Consider the following 15004-nt stretch of genomic DNA (forward strand, 5'->3'; position numbering starts at 1 on the left):
CCATTCCAGTGTTCTTGCCTGGAGAATCCCAGGAATGGGGGAGCCTGGTGGGCTGCAGTCTATGGGGCCGCACAGAGTAGGAAATGACTGAAGCGACTTAGTAGCAGCAGCAGCAGCAGCAGCAGCAGCAGCAGCAGAGATCTCTTCAAGAAAATCAGAGATACCAAGGGAGTATTTCATGCAAAGATGGGCACAATAAAGGACGGAAATGGTATGGACCTAACAGAAGCAGAAGATATTAAGAAAAGGTGGCAAGAATACACAGAAAAACTACACACTAAAGATCTTAATGATCCAGTTAACCATGATGGTTATGATGGATAACCATGATCACTCATCTAGAGCCAGACATCCTGGAGTGTCAAATGGGCCTTAGGAAGCATCACAATGAACAAAGCTAGTGCATGTGATGCAATTCCAGTTGAGCAATTTCAAATCCTAAAAGATGATCCTGTGAAAGTGCTGCACTCAATATGCCAGCAAATTTGGAAAACTCAGCAGTGGCCACAGAACTGGAAAAGACAGTTTGCATTCCAATCCCAAAGAAAGGCAATGTCAAAGAATGTTCAAAATATTGCACAATGCACTCATCTCACACGCTAGTATAGTAATGCTCAAAATTGTCCAAGCCAGGCTTCAACAGTTCAACCATGAACTTCCAGATGTTCAAGCTGGACTTAGAAAAGACAGAGGAACCAGAGATCAAATTGCCAACATCCATTGGATCATCAATAAAGCAAGAGAGTTCCAGGAAAACATCTACTTCTGCTTTATTGACTACACCAAAGCCTTTGACTGTGTGGATCACAACAAACTGTGGAAGATTCTCCAAGCGATGGGAATACCAGACCACCTTACCTGCCTCCTGAGAAATCTGTATGCAGGTCAAAAAGCAACAGTTAGAACTGGACATGGAACAATGGACTGGTTCCAAATTGAGAAAGGAGTACATCAAGGCTGTATATTGTCACCTTGCTTATTTAACTTACATGCAGAGTACATCATATGAAATGCCAAACAGGATAAAGGACAAGCTAGAATTAAGATTATAGGGAGAAATATCAATAACCTCAGATATGCAGATGACACCACCCTTATGGCAGAAAGTGAAGAGGAAGTAAAGAGCCTCTTGATGAAAGTGAAAGAGGAGAGTGAAAAAACTGGCTTAAAACTCAACATTCAAAAAACTAAGATCATGGAATCTGGTCCCACCACTTCATGGAAAATAGATAGGGAAACAATGGAAACAGTGACAGACTTCATTTTCTTGGGCTCCAAAATCACTGCAGATGGTGACTGCAGCCATGAAATTAAAAGACGTTTACTCCTTGGAAGAAAAGCTATGACAAACTTAGACAGCATATTAAAAAGCAGAGACATTACCCACAAAGGTCTGTATAGTCAAACTATGGTTTTTCCAGTAGTTATGTATGGATGTGAGAGTTGGACCATAAAGAAAAGTTGAACACCAAAGGACTGATGCTTTTGAACACTGTTGTTGGGTTAGACTCTTGAGAGCCTTTTGGACTGCAAGGAGAGCAAACCAGCCCATCCTAAAGGAAATCAATCCTGAATATTCATTGGATCGACTGATGCTGAAGCTGAAGCTCTAATACTTTGGCCACTGATGTGAAGAGCTGACTCACTGGAAAAGACCCTGATGCTGGGAAAGATAGAAGACAGGAGGAGAAGAGGACAACAGAGGATGAGATGGTTGGATAGCATCGCCAACTTGATGGACATGAGTTTGCGCAAGCTCCCGGATTTGGTGATGGACAGGGAATCCTGCCGTGCTACAGTCCATGGGGGTCACAAGAGTCAGACACTAATGAGTGACTGAACTGAACTGGCATAAAAACACTTCAACAATCAATTACGAATTATCTGGAAACACATGAAAAAAGTTTCAGCAAAGAAAAACATTTGTAAAAAAAGAATCAAATGAAAACTGTAGAATTGAAAAATACAACATCCAAAATTTAAAACCTCACTGAATAAACACAACAGTAGGTTGGAGACGACAGAAGATAGAATCATTGAACTTGAAGACAATCTGAACTACAGAGAATAGACTGAAAAATAATAAACAGAGACTCAGGGACCTGTGGGTCTATAATAAAGGATCCATATAATTAGGGTTAGAGGAGCAGAGGAAGGTGTGGGACCAAAAAGATAATCAAAGAAATAATGGTTGAAAATCTCCCAACCTTGGTAAAAGACATAAACCTACAGTTTCAAGATTCAGAGAGAATCCCAAACATGAGAAACACGAATAAATCCACATCAGGACACATCACAATTCAATGGCACCCCAATCCCATGGATGGAGGAGCCTAATAGGCTGCAGTCCATGGGGTTGCTAAGAGTCAGACACGACTGAGCGACTTCACTTTCACTTTTCACTTTCATGCATTGGAGAAGGAAATGGCAACCTACTCCAGTGTTCTTGCCTGGAGAATCCCAGGGACAGGGGAGCCTGGTGGGCTGCCGTCTATGGGGTCGCACAGAGTTGGACACGACTGAAGTGACTTAGCAGTAGTAGCAGCAGCAAACTAAAAACAAAGGGAAAAAACTGAAAAAGCTAGAGAGAAATAATGTACTATTTACAAAGCAACAGCAATTTAAATAACAGTGGATTTCTGATTTCTCTTCTGAAACCATGGGGCCAGAAGCAAGTGGCATAACATTTTTCAAATGCTGAATGAAAAACTGTAAACTCTGAAGTGTAAATCTGTTGAAACTATCCTTCATAAAAGAGAAGGCAATAAAAAAATTCTCAGATAAAGGACTTCTAAGAGAATGTATTGCCAGCAGATCTATTCTTAAAGAATGGCTAAAGGGAATTCACTAGAAAGAAAGGAACTCATGACAGAAGAGACTGGGCCTTCAGAAAAGAAAGAAGAATGATACAATTAGTAAACAGAAGTAAACACAATAGATTATCCATTACCACATGAGTTTAATTATATTTTATGGATGAAGACAAAAGGTGCTATAACATTTAATGTATTGACAGTATAACTTTAATGGGGGTGCTTTCCTGGTGGCTCAGCTGGTAAAGAACCCACCTGCCAATGCAGGATATGCAAGAGATGTGAGTTTGATCCTTAGGTTGGGAAGATTACCTGGAGAAGGAAATGGCAATCTTCTCAAGTATTCTTGCCTGGAAAATTCCATGGACAGAGGAGCCTGGCAGGCTACAGTCCAGGAGGTCAAAAAGAGTTGACTCATTGGAAAAGACTCTGATGCTGGGAGGGATTGGGGGCAGGAGGAGAAGAGGTCAACAGAGGATGAGACAGCTGGATGGCATCACCAACTCGATGGACATGAGTTTGAGTGAACTCCTGGAGTTGGTGATGGACAGGGAGGCCTGGCGTGCTGCGATTCATGGGGTCGCAAAGAGTCAGACACGACTGAGTGACTGAACTGAACTGAACTGAACTAGGCTGGTCATAACTTTTCTTCCAAGGAGCAAGCATCTTTTAATTTCATGGCTGCAGTCACCATCTGCAGTGATTTTGGAGCCCCCCAAAATAAAGTCTGACACTGTTTCCACTGTTTCCCCATCTGTTTGCCATGAAGTGATGGGACCAGATGCCATGACCTTAGTTTTCTGAATGTTAAGCTATAAGCCAACATTTTCACTCTCCTCTTTCACTTTCATCAAGAGGCTCTTTAGTTCTTCACCACTTTCTGTCGTAAGGGTGGTGTCATCTGCATATCTGAGGTTATTGATATTTCTCCTGGCAATCTTGATTCCAGCTTATGCTTCATCCAGCCCAGGGTTTCTCATGTTGTACTGTGCATATAAGTTAAATAAGCAGGGTGACAATATACAGCCTTGACGTGAAAGTGAAGTCACTCAGTCGGGTCTGACTCTTTGTGACCGCGTGGACTGTAGCCCACCATGCTCCTTTGTCCATGGGATTTTCCAGGCAGGAGTACTGGAGTTGCCATTTCCTTCTCCAGAGGATCTTCCCGACCCAGGGATCGAACCTAGGTCTCCCACATTGTAAGCAAGATGCTTTACCGTTTGAGCCACCAGCGAAGTCCTCCTTTTCCTATTTGGAACCAGTCTGTTGTTCCATATTCCATGTCCAGTTCTCACTGTTGCTTCCTGACCTGCATACAGATTTCTCAAGAGGCAGGTCAGGCGGTCTGGTATTCCCATATTTTAAGAATTTTCCACAAACTGTGGAAGAGTGGATTAAAAACTAATAACTCAACTCTATGTTCTTTATAAGAACCAATACAATATTGTAAAGTTAAAAAAAAAAAAAGAAAAAAAAAAAAAAGAAATTCACTTCAAACATGATGACAGAGGTAGCTTCAAAGTAAAAAGATGGAAAAAATATCTCCAAACCCAGATGGCATCACTGGAGTATTTTACCAAACATTCAAAGAATTAATAAATGATTTTAATCTATTTCAGAAAATAAGAGAGGAAGGACGCCTTCCAACTAATTTTATGAGCCTATACTATTCTGATCCCCAAATCAGACAAAAATAGCACAACAAAGAAAAACACAGACCATTATCCCTCATAAATTTAGATGCAAAAATCCTCAGAAAAATTTAGCAAATTAAAGAACATATAAAAAGATGATATACCACAACCAAGTGGGGTTTATCTTTCCAGTTATAAAGGTTGGTTACGTATTTCACAACCAAGAGTGAAGGTCATATGAACATTTCAAATTACACAGGAGAAACATTTGACTAAATTCAACAAGTTCATCATTCATGATAAAAATTCTATGGAATAAAAAGGGACTTAATCTCATAAAGAACATTTACAAAGCCAATAGAGAACATCATACTTGATGGTGTGACTTTCCCCATGAGACTGAGAAAAGAAGGCAACAATATCTGCTTTCACCACTCCTACTCAACATAATACTGGAATTTCTAAACACTGTCACAAGTCAGTTCAGTTCAGTTCAGCTGCTCAGTCGTGACTCTTTGCGGCCCCAGGAATCACAGCACGCCAGGCCTCCCTGTCCATCACCAACTCCCGGAGTTCACTCAAACTCACGTCCATCGAGTCGGTGATGCCATCCAGCCATCTCATCCCCTGTTGTCCCTTTCTCCTCCTGCCCCCAATCCCTCCCAGCATCAGAGTCTTTTCCAATGAGTCAACTCTTCGCATGAGGTGGCCAAGGTACTGGAGTTTCAGCTTTAGCATCATTCAGACAAGGAAATGCAAAAAAAAAAAAAAAAAATAGAAGATATCCAGATTGGAAAGAAAGAAATAAAACTTTCTCTACTTGCAGACAGCACGCTTGTTTATGTTGTAAATACCAAGGAATGTATAAAAATCATCTAGAATTAATAAGTGAGTTCAGAAAGATGGCAGGATACAAAGTTACTGTGCAAATGTATTTCTATATGCTGATGACATTCAAGTGGAAACCAAAACTAAAGATACCACATAGAATTGCTCCAAAGAAATGAAACAGGTATAAATCTAACACAACATGCCCAAGATCAATGTGGTAAAATTTATGAAATGCTGATAAAGAGACATAACTTGTTCAAGATTTGAAAGATTCAACATAGCAAAGATGCTAATTCTTCTCAAACTCATTCACAGATTTACCACAATCCTCAACGAAATCTCAACAAGATCTCTTTTTATAAATATAGAAAGGCTTATTCAAAATTTTAGATGGAAAGGCCCTAAAACAGCCAAAACAAATCAAAAAAAGAAAAGTGGGAGTCATCATTCTTTTAAATGTGAAGTCTTTGCTACTAGCTACAATAATATTAATAATATCATATTAGCAGATGGATAGTCATATAGATTAATGGAACAGATAGAAAATGAAGAAATAGATCTATACAAATTTGTTCATCTACTTTTAACAAAGGAAAAAAATCATTCCAATGAGAGAGAGTTTTCAGTAAATGGTGCTAAGTAGGTACCTATAGCAAAAACAAAAAACCTTAAACTAATCCTTCAACTTTATACAAATTTTAACTCAAAATGGTGAGTTTTTACAAGTATGTAAAATGTAAAACTTCTAAAAAAAATATGATAAAATATTCAAGACCTATTAGGCAAAGAGTTCCTAACCAAAAGTATGATTCATAAAAGGAAAACTTGATTAATCGAAACTTATACATTCTAAAACTTTTGCTCAGCAATTGACCCCATTAATGAATATGAAAAGACAAATTACGGACTAGGAAATATTTGCAAATCACATATTTGACAGAGGATTTGTGTGTGGAATTTACAAAGAACATCTCAAACTCAAGATTTAAAAAGACAATCTAACTTTTAAAACAGGCAAAAAATATGCATAGATGTTTTATGAAATAAGATATGCATATGGAAAATAAGCACATGAAAAGACATTCAACATCATTAGGAAAATGCCAAATAAAACTGCATACCAAATAGAACTACATACCATTCATAATTACAGAAATAAATACAGTAATAACACAAATGATGGTGAGGATGTGGAGAAACTGGATCCATGATAAATTGCTGCTGGGACTGTAAAATAATACAGAGTCATATAATTTTTGTAAATGATATCTTGACCCCTTTTTGATGCCCTGGCTAGAGGTTGGTCAGTTTTCCTTCTTGAGCACCCAATTAAGCCCAAACTCCCAACTATTGATTTACTGGGCTCTCATACTCCTAGCCATTATTTGTTGTTTTTGATGTCAGTCACTAAGTCATGTCCGACTCTTTGAGACCCCATAAACTGCAGCACGCTAGGCTCCCCTGTTCTTCACTATCTCCCAGAGTTTGCTCAAATTCATGTCCACCGAGTTGGTGATGCTCCTTCTCCTTATGCCTTTAATCTTCCCCAGTATCAAGGTCTTTTCCATGAGTTGGCTCTTCACATCAGGTGGCCAAAGTATTGGAGGTTCAGCATCAGTCCTTCCAAGGAATATTCAGTCTTGCTTTCCTTTTAGGATTGACTGGTTTGATCTCCTTGCAGTCCAAGGGACTCTCAACTGTCTTCTCCAGCAGCACAATTGGAAAGCAGCAATTTTTCAGTGCTCAACGTTCTTTATGTTCCAACTCTCACATCTGTACACAACTGGGAAAAAACCACAGCTTTGACTACAGGGATCTTTGTCAGCAAAGTGATGGCTCTGCCTTTTAATATGCTCTCTAGTTTTGTCATAGCTTTTCTTCCAAGGAGCAGGTATCTTTTAATTTCATGGCTACAGTCACCATCCACAGTGATTTCGAAGTCCAAGAAAATAAAATCTGTTCCTGCAGCCACTTTTACCCCTTCTGTTTGCCATGAAGTGATGGGACCAGACGCCATGATCTTCGTTTACTGAAGGTTGAGTTTTAAGCCAGCTTTTTCACTCTATTCTTTCACCCTCATCAAGAGGCTCTTTAGTTCCTCTTCACTTTGTGCCATTAGAAGGGTATCATTTGCATATCTGAGGTTGTTGATATAGCTCCAGCAACCTTGATTCCAGTTTGGGAGTCATCCAGCCCAGCATTTCACATGATATATACTCTGCGAATAAGTTAAAGAAGAAGGGTGACAATACACAGCCTTGTCCTACGCCTTTCCCAATTTTGACCCAGTCCGTTGCTCCATTCATCTTTATTGGATTTTAACAGTCTGCAGGGCGAGCCTCTCGCCCCTATGCTGTGACCTTACTCCTGGCAGGCTGGAGCCTGATTCTTCTCTCTGCCCTGGTTGGACCACAGGACCTTGACCACTAGTTAACTAATGCACCTTCATGCAAACATCATCTATCAGCTCAGTCCTTTCTCTGCTCATTTTCAACCACCACCTTAATAGAATATCTTTATCTTTGAACACAGCTCAGGACAGTTACATCCGGCTAGGATCCCACCACCAGAATTATCCTTGAATTTACTGGACTGAACGACAATTTATGGACTGAAACGGGCCATTAACTATTATTTTCTGTATATCTGAGGCCAGAAGAATCATTCACGACTAAATGTCTTGTCTTTAGAGAGATCAACATACTGGCTAAGCTGGAAAAGTCTGAAAGCCTGTCCTGTTTCCAAGTAACTGACAGGCCAAATGAAAGGGAGGAAGATCAAGGAAAAAAGAAAAGAGAGGGACAAAAATGAACAGCCTGAGACAAAAAAAGAAGAAGAAGAAAAAAGAGTTAGTTGGCAAGAGTAGGAGCGTCAAAAAGATGATGAAGTAGAAACAACAGGCAGTAACAAGCGAAGAGTGCAAGAAGAGAACTCAGACCCTGAGAGGCGGGCACTGGTCACTGCGCCCCAGAGCCCGGGATAGGGAAGAGAAAGGGCGGGGCCTGCGGAAGCTGAGGGCGGAGAGCGACCGCCCCGGATGCTGAGTGGTTGCGCCCTGCGGCGGTGGCCAATGGGCGCCCGGGATGTTGGAGCGGCAGCGTCAGTCGCGGCGCTCTCTCGCTAGCTCGCCGCAGAGGGGGTGAGCTGGGGGAGGGGGACGGCGGCCGCCGCCATGATGCTTGTTTGCTTTCAATGAAAACAAGGGGGACGCGGAGGAGGAGGAGGCGGCGGCGTCGGTGGCGGCGGCGTCGGCTGCGCGGAGGCCAAGGCAGCGGTGGGTGCAGCGAAAAGGGAGAGGCCGGAGGCCGAGAGGCCGAGAGGGCGTAGTGGCGGCCCGTCGAGGAGGCTGAAGCGGGCGGCTGACGCGGTGGATCTCGGAGGGGGAACAAAGAGCGGCGGCTAAGGCGGCAGAGGAGCGGCGACGGCGGCGCTGCAGCTGCGGGCGGGACTGGTATGGTGGTTCCACAGGTCAGACCGCGCTGCACTCACAGGGAGGAGGCGGCGGCAGCGGCGGAGGAAGGCGGCGCACCCCAAGAGGTGAGCGAGACCGGCCCGAGGCCCAGCCGGGCGCTGCTCCTCGCACTGGCGGCGCACGGGCCGCTCTCAGTCGTGTCCCGGGGACCGTAGCGCGGGGCACTCGAGCGAGAGCACCTTAAGTTTTGTGGGCGGCGGGCCTGCAGCTTGGAGGAGATGGCGGCTATTGAGGGGTCCCTAGATGCGCATCTGTCGCGACCCCGCTGATTTCGGGACCGCGCCCCCGAGCAGAGTCCGGGGCTGAGGGGTGTTGATTGACGGCGGGGGTGGGGGCGCGCAGCGGGGCGCCGGGGTTAGGGGGAATGTCCTGGCTCTCGACTCTGGCTCTGGTCACTCGCAGGAGGAGAGTTGGTTTCTGGGACTCTCGGCCAGGATGGGTGGCAACTTTGGAGAAGTGGCAGTGTGGGATTGCGCGAAGTGTAGTATGGAACTTCGTAGTTACCGCAGAGCGGGAAACTGTTTGCCCCAAATGTGTTTAAAATTAAGTTTTAGGCAATTATTTTTGGAGGGGGGGCGGGGAATGGATTGGGAGGATGGGAATGGCATGGTTAAAGAAGCCCTTAGCGGCAGATGGAGAGATTAGGATATTGCTGAGGACTCAAGTGATACAGTTACTTGAAGCTTTTATGTTTAATAACCCAAATTTTATCTTTCCTCCTTTTTTCTAACTACCAGTAATTATTTTCTGCGGAAACTTTTTTTCTTTTAACTCTTCTCCTTCTATCCCTTTCTTGAAGAGCTTGCTAAGCAATACCTGTAATCGTTTCTTGAACTGTTAACTGTAAAATACCGCGTTGTGAATGGTCATTTTGCTTGTCCTTTTTGGATGTGTTATTGTGCTAAACTGACTTTTAAATAATCTCTGAATATGAGTTAACATACTTTTTTCCAGGTGGATTGCCCCATTAGTGGTAGTGCAGAATCTTCTTGCCTCTTTGTATCTGGGGATTTTAATTTTGGGGAGGAAGAGAGTGAATATGAACAAGTGAAAAATAAAATGGCATATAATTACACTTTGTGTTTTTCTGAATACACTAGAGTTTATCATCCCAAAACAGTTTTGTAGGCTGTAGGAGCTATGTCCATTGATCAAAAGGGTTTGAAGGCTTGTTTTGTAATTGCTATCTGAGTAATTATTACAGTCTTTAGAATATGATGACTTTTAGAATAAAAATTGCTTAATATTTTTAGACCAGTGATCTGGTCCAGTCGACTTGCTTTAAACAAAAATTCTTTTGAATAGCTACTAATGAGGAAACAAACTTAGGTTAAAGCGACTTGCCCAAGATATTACAGTTAAGAGGGAAAGGATTAGGTTTTGTGTAAGTGTGAGAGCACATGAGAGTGATGTACTTGCCAAAGATTAGTTCTTTGGGGAGGGCAGAGTGTGTTTTAATAAATGGAAGTTATTTGAGGTAGTTGAGTCTGATCAGTTTCAGTAGGTGAAAAAGATACTTAATGAAATGGTCAAAAAGGGAGGATGTGACAAAAGACAACGTTTCTTGTGAAGCTAAGAAGATTTTGCATAGTTTCAGAAGTGTCTTCATCAGTGGTAATGTGTTAATAGATGAAGAAGCTCTTCTGAATGCTTGTTTGTACGGATTTTCAGTTTTCTTAGACCTTGGTGGCAAAGTAGAACTTTTCAGACTCTTGAATAGACACGAATTTGGTTATAGAACTTAGTCCTGACTACAGATATTGGCATTTGCTTCTGTACTTGTGGTTTATAAATAATGTATTTTGGTTAATGCTTAGGCATTCCACTGTGTCCACATTAGCCTTTTTTTAATGTTCTTTAAAGCATAAACCTTTTTCATGTTGTAGTGCAGCAGAAAGGGGTAATGTGAAAGGCATACTGGAATAAATGGTTAAGGCTGCTCACAACTTGTAGCTTTTGGGTCATAAAGCATGAAGACTCTTTAGCACCCTTGTAACTTTCTCAAACTTAAGGTGCACTGGTTGAAAAACTGCTTTTAAAGTGTTTATTTGCATATAAGGTGGAGGCTCATTTAGGCTGCCTTAATCTTACCCTTCTCTGGGCTTTACCTCTCCCTCATCCATTTTAATTTTCTTGGTTACTAATGTGCAAGGAATAGTATATGCTGGACATAGTGTTGGGCCCTGAGAATTAAAAAGTGAATAATAGTTGCTGTCTTCTTGTTGCTGTAGTCTTAGTAGGTGTACAGAGCTGTGGGAGAACAGGAGAGAATGATTAAATTTGTAGAAGGTGTGGGAGCAGTTTACAGAAAATAACATGGAATTAGTTTTGTCAAACTGGGAAGACGGGTCTTTTCAAACATAAGGAACTCTGGGTGCACTGAAGCGCCAAATGTTGGGGTAAGGCCAGTGGTGACATGTTACTGAAAAGGAGAGTGATGAGATGAGCCTGCAAAGGTATGTCCATCTTAGATTTTGAAGAACCATGCTTATTAAGCTAAAAGTGAGGTTTATATCTTTATCCTATAGGAAAGGAAAGAGCAAAATATTTTTCAGAGGGGAGCAATGTGATTTAGAGATCATTTAGGCATCAGTGTGGATAACTAAGTGGAGGCCTTACATATAAGAAAGTCACATTTGAGATAGTGTGAAGTTAGTGAATCTGAATCTGTTTTAAACTTGGATATATAGAGTATTTTGTTTCTGTGATCCCTTTTGTAGTGGGCTTGAGGACTCGGTTCAGTTGCTCTGTAATAACAGGGTAATTTAAAATGTTTTGAAGATGAAGAGCCATGAAAACAATGAAACCCATATAGTGGTACTGTAGGTAGGCATTCAGGCTTTCAGAACTTGTCTTCTCAGTTAGGCTGAGGCAGATTGTAGTAGTTAAGCTGGAAAAATCAACTCTTTGCTCACCAGAAGTGAGAGCCACCAAGCTCAAAGGTTATGGCTATCCTGATGGTCTGTGAGGATATGGACTGTAAACATTTTGTGAAATTGGGTGGAGGACAGAATTTTCCCTTCTGTATGGTGGTGGTGGTTTAGTTTCTAAGTTGTGTCTGACTCTTGAGACCCCATGGACTGGGGTTCCTGCCAGGTTCCTCTGTCCATGGGATTTTCCCAAGCAAGAATACCTGAGTGGGTTGGCATTCCTTTCTCCAGGGAATCTTCCCAACCCAGGGTTTGAATCCAAGTCTCCTGCATTGGCAAGTGGATTCTGAGCCACCAGGAAAGCCCAGAGCAACATATAGGTTCCTAAAAGTCACCATGGTAGGCAGAATTGTGCAGTAAAAACTATAGGCCTTTTGGGAAAAATGGTGCTGGGACACAACAGTCAGAACATTGTCAGTGACTTTATTTTTTTAAAAAGGAACCTGATAAAAATGGTACCATAGTTTTAATCCTAAATGATTAAGGAATACATAAATACCACAGGTGCTGGAGAAGACTCTTCAGAGTCCTTTGGACAGCAAGGAGATCAAACCAGTCATTCCTAAAGGAAATCAACTCTGAATATAGATGGGAAGGACTGATGCTGAAGCTGAAGCTCCAATGTGAAGCTGATGTGAAGAGCTGACTCATTGTGAAAAGACCCTGATGCTGGGAAAGATTGAGGGCAGGAGGAGAAGGGGACGACAGAGGAGATGGTTGGATGTCATCACCGACTCGATGGACATGAGTTTGACCAAACTCCTGGAGATAATGAAGGACAGGGAAGCCTGGGGTGCTGCAGTCCATGGGGTTGCAAAGAGTTGGACACAGCAGCTTGAACAAATACCATGATAAATGTGACACTTTACCTTGAAAAAGACCTGGTTTGCTTGTGGAAATGGGCATCAGAGGGGTTGCTGCTTGTGAGTTATTGTAAGGTGATGGAAAGAGGGTAACCTGAAATCAAATGGAATGTTATAACACCAAATGTGGATGGGTGTGGCTCAGCATATGTGTACACACAGACTGAACTGATGGAGCTGATAGATGTTTTCAGGTGTGTGTATTTTGTAAATTTCTATGTAGCTCTGTTCAGCCAGGGGCAGGTTTCCACCTTTTTCAAGTGTTTTTCTCAGACAAAATCATATGTAAGCAAATGGGAATTTTGTGTTATGCTCAAATTTTCTAATATATCAGTCACGTTGGAACAGATTATTTTCAAAATAAAGGATACAGCAGAACTAATTACGCTTCAACATAGCATTTTAAAGTAGTGCTAAAACTCAGTTCCAAAAATACCTGAAACACGCTATTTTAGACTTGCTACTGTAATTGGGATGGTTGGAAAGTGTCACCGACTCTGGACATGAATTTGAGCCAACTCTGGGAGATAGTAGAGACTGGAGGAGCCTGGTGTGCTGCAGTTTATGGGGTCAAAAAGAGTCAAGACTTAGCGACTGAACAACAACAACAGTAGTAGGGCTTATGCTCTTTTATTTCAAGTGGGCTTATAATTGTGCAGAGAGAAAAACAAATGAACCAATAAAGCGCTCATCAGGTTACATGAGGAATACACAAAGTATTTGGGGGATGCTAAAGAAGGAGCAGAGGCTTCCCTGGTGGCTCAGATGGTAAAGAATCTGCCTGAAATGCAGGAGACCTGGGTTCAGTCCCTGGGTTGGGAAGATTCCCCTGGAGAAGGGAATGGCTACCCACTCCAGTATTCTTACATGGAGAATTTCATGGACAGAGGAACCTGGCCAGCCGCAGTCCATGGGGTCGCAAGAGCTGGACATGACTTAGCAACTAAATCACCACCGCCAAAGAAGGAGCATCTAATTCTGCTTTGGAAACGGGGGAATTCATCTCAGAGGTCTTTGGGCTGAATTTTGAAAGTTGAATAGAGGTTTGTTAGACTGAGTGGGGGCATTTCAGTGGGAAGAAAGAGCATGTGCAAAGACAAGTTACATACAACTTGGACTGTGAAACAGGTTGCAAAGATGTAAGGGACAGGAGGAGTTGCCAGAAATAGTCTGTGAATGGTCTTAGGCTCTTAAAGTGTTAGGATGTAAGTTTGTATATAATAGGGATTCATTGAGAGTTTAGGTGGATGGGGTGGGGAGATTGTGTGTGTGACATACTTTTTCAGGAGACGTAGTAAAAATGTGAAGGCTTGATGAAGAGGGTCAAGAAACTGGGGTCACAAAGTCCTTAGGACTTCACTTAAGTCCTTATAAGAGAAATACTCTAGAATTGTTAAAGCCTTCATGATTTATGTGGTCAGCATTTTGTGAATAATTTTCTGTCTTAGTTTTCAGGGGGAAAAAGGACTAGAGGGTCAAAATTGATTTCTAGTATACTAGAACTTCCCAAAATGATTGTATGTATGACTTAACAGCTAGAATAAATGTTGAATGTCTCAAAAGGCCAAAATTGCAATGAGATGTGGTGTGGTCACTCACGTAGAGCCTGACATCCTGGAGTCTGAAATCAAGTGGGCCTTAGGAAGCATTACTACAAACAAGGTTAGTGGAGGTGATGGAATTCCAGATGAGCTATTTCAAATCCTAAAAGATGCTGTGAAAGTGCTGCACTCAATAAGCCAGCTAATTTGGAAAACTCAGCAGTGCTCATGGGCCTGGAAGAGGTCAGTTTTCATTCCAATCCCAAAGAAGGACAGTGCCAAAGAATGTTCAGACTACTGTACAATTGAGCTCATTTCACAATGCTAGTAAGATGTTGCTCTATATCCTTCAAGCAGGAACTTCCAGATGGACAAGCTGGATTTAGAAAAGGCAGCGGAACTAGATATCAAGTTGCGGACATTTGTTGGATCATAGGGAAAGGAAGGGAATTCCAGAAAAACATCTACTTCTTCTTCATTGACTGTGCTAAAGCTTTTGACTGTGTGGATCACAGCAACTGTGGAAAATTCTGAAAGAGATGGGAATACTAGACCCCCTTACCTGCCTCCTGAGAAACCTGTATGCAGGTCAAAAAGCAACAGAACCTTACATGGAACAACTGACTGGTTCCAAATTGGGAAAGGAGTATGACAAGTCTGTATATTTGTCACCCTGCTTATTTAACTTATATGCAGAGTACATCATGCAAAATGCCAGGCTGGATGAATCCCAAGCTGGAATCAAGATTACAGGGAGAAATATCAACAACCTCAGATACACGGATGATACCACTCTAATGGCAGAAAGTGAAGAGGGCTATAGAGCCTCTTGATGAGGGTAAGAAGAGAGTGAGAAAGCTGGCTTAACACTCAGCATTCAATAAACAAAGATCTTGGCATCTGGTCCCATCACTTCATGG

General features: G+C 42.0%; 1 protein-coding gene across 3 annotated transcripts in view; it reads left to right on the forward strand.

Moving 5' to 3' along the window:
* Positions 1-8394: 8394 nt before the first annotated feature.
* CNOT6 (CCR4-NOT transcription complex subunit 6) overlaps positions 8395-15004 on the forward strand; it is an 84404-nt gene continuing 77794 nt past the window's right edge. For all 3 annotated transcript variants that reach the window (XM_025293982.3, XM_006080749.4, XM_044948515.2), the window contains exon 1: positions 8395-8815. The gene's annotated coding sequence lies outside the window, so the exon portion shown is untranslated. The remainder of the gene's footprint in view (positions 8816-15004) is intronic.

This window comes from Bubalus bubalis, chromosome 9 (assembly GCF_019923935.1).
Source record: "Bubalus bubalis isolate 160015118507 breed Murrah chromosome 9, NDDB_SH_1, whole genome shotgun sequence".
In the NCBI taxonomy this organism is placed as follows: Eukaryota; Metazoa; Chordata; class Mammalia; order Artiodactyla; family Bovidae; genus Bubalus; species Bubalus bubalis.